Genomic DNA, 2,500 nt, shown 5'->3' with positions numbered 1-2,500 from the left:
TGCTAACGGAAGGCCTTAGGCGTAGAAAGTTGACTCAGGATTTGTACTTAAGGACACACAAGGAACCCAGGGCAGACAGACATACAAGAGCGAACAGCTCTGACCTCCGGCCTTCGGCCGGAGCCTGGTGTATGAACAGTCCACAATAGAGACCATGGCACGTGACCGTCTATCTGATTATCCACCGACCTACAACCAGGGCATCGGGTGCTTTACAACTGCTCCCAGTGATGGCTTACAATTGTTGCCAGCAAGCTGGTTACAACGGGCGTGTTTTGAGACCGGTCGTGTTTTGTGTGCATTTCTCTCTCGCTCACTCTTTCACACACACACACACACACATATATATACCTATATATCGTCGTGCCATATCCACCTGGACTTCGGCAACTATGGAGCGCCACCTTACTCTGTATCTTGTAACTGTAACAATTCTGAAGGATTATGATGTCCCCCTGTCGCTCCCATCACACCATCCATATATATATTTTTTCTCTCTGTCGCCCTCCCGCTCTTCGTCCTTCTACCTCATTAAATGTCTGAGAAATCTCATTTGTCTCCTTATTGTTGTCCTCATTTCCCTTTCCAGACACATCTGCCTCAGCACATCCACATTTGTTCTTCTTGCTGCCCAGGTATTTTAAGAATTCTCCATAACCACATTTCAGCTGCTTCCAACTTTCCTTGCGTCTTCCTGATCACCGTCTGAGTCCCATACCCACACAGCAATGTTGACCACACAAAAGTTTTTGCTACTCGCTTTCTAATTTCAGTAGACAGTTTCCTGTTTGCCAGATATACTTTCATCTTCGCAAATGCACTCTTCGCAATTCCAGTTCTCGTTCTAATTTCCTTTTCACATCTGCAGTCTTTTGCCACTTGCTCTATTCTCTTCCTCATCCCTCAATTCCTACTCTGGGTGCATTTGTCTTAGATGCAACCAGCACCTTGGTCCCACCCATATTCACCGTCAACCCTTTCTCCTTGCTAACCCTTATCGTCACATCCAGCAAAAGTTGCAACTTCTTTGCAGAGTCAGCCACAAATATTGTATCATCTGCGTACCTGATATGATAGATATTGGAACCTCTGATCTTGACACCCTCAAGTCCATGTAGTTTCCTCACTATCATTTCCCTAAATAGGTCAAACAGATCAAGTGACATGACACACCCCTGCTGTACTCTTATGGTCTGATGTTCTGTTTCCCTTCCTGCACTATGACTGCAGCTTTCTGATTCCAATATAGATTTCTTATTGCTCTCATTTCTTTCTTATCATTGTTTAGATCTTCCAGCATCTTCATCAGTTCCTCATGACTTACTTTATCGAAAGGCTTTTCATAGTCAATAAAGCAAAGGAACACTTTTCTTTATTTTTCAATTATTCTTTCCAAAATTGTTCTCAGTACAAATATGGCATTAATTGTTCCCTTGCCCTTCATGAATCTGTACTGCTCCCAGGATATTGCTCTTATACTTTATTCCTCATTCTGTTCATTATAGTCCTTAGCATTTTATAATCCTTACATTATCTTTGTTATATGGTTCAATATGCATATTATGCGGTATTTACTGCAATCCAATGTTCCGTTTATCTTTGGTATTGGTATAGCAAATAAATTGCACATATGTTCTGTTATTACACCCTAGTTATATATCTGATTGGCCAAAATTGTAATACTTTATATTGCAAATTCTCCCAAGGCCTCTAACATCTCTATCATAATCCCATATTCTCCTGCAGCTTTCCCTTTCTTCATTTTACTCATAGCAAATTTCACCTCATCAGCCATTATTTGTTCACCATCTTTTTGCCCAGGATTTTCCTCTTCCTCTATTCTATCATCTTCAAAATGTTCTCTTACATTTTACTCCCATCTTTCTTTTATTTCTTCTGTTTCCATAAGAACTTTTCCGTCTTTCCTTTTAATAGCCTTTACATGATTATTTATTTACTTTGCTATTTCCCGAAGCCTGCCATATTTCATTCTAAAATCTCTCTTTTCAAGATCTTCTATATCTTTACATTAATCATCTAAACATTACTCTTTCATCTTGGTTTTTAACATCTCTTTTTTCATCCATCAGGTCAAATATTTCCTCAGTTATCCAGTTGTTTTTTCTTCTCCTTTCAGGAATTACTTTTTGATTGCCTTCCTCTATTGTATCACTTAACCTTTGCCACTGTTGTCCAGGATCATTCTCGTCACATTCTATCTCCCAAACAACTCGTATTTATTTTACACTGCCATTATATACCTCTGTTTAGTTCTTCATTTCTCCAGATCAACTGTATATCTCTTATTGGTTTAATTTCTTCTCTTGTCACATTCTTTACTCTCACCCTGGTGTCTGCTACACTTGGGTCGTGATCGGTATCGCAACCTGGACATGTGTTTACTTGTGTAACAGCATTTCTGTACCTTCTGTTGATGGTTATGTAATCTAATTGAATTCGTGGTCTGTCTCCAGGCGCTTTCCATGTCCAAAGCCGTCGC

Source organism: Penaeus japonicus, unplaced genomic scaffold (assembly GCF_977035675.1).
Source record: "Penaeus japonicus unplaced genomic scaffold, GWHDUDI00000001_assembly GWHDUDI00000005, whole genome shotgun sequence".
NCBI classification, from domain to species: domain Eukaryota; kingdom Metazoa; phylum Arthropoda; class Malacostraca; order Decapoda; family Penaeidae; genus Penaeus; species Penaeus japonicus.
This window is presented reverse-complemented; position numbering follows the sequence as displayed.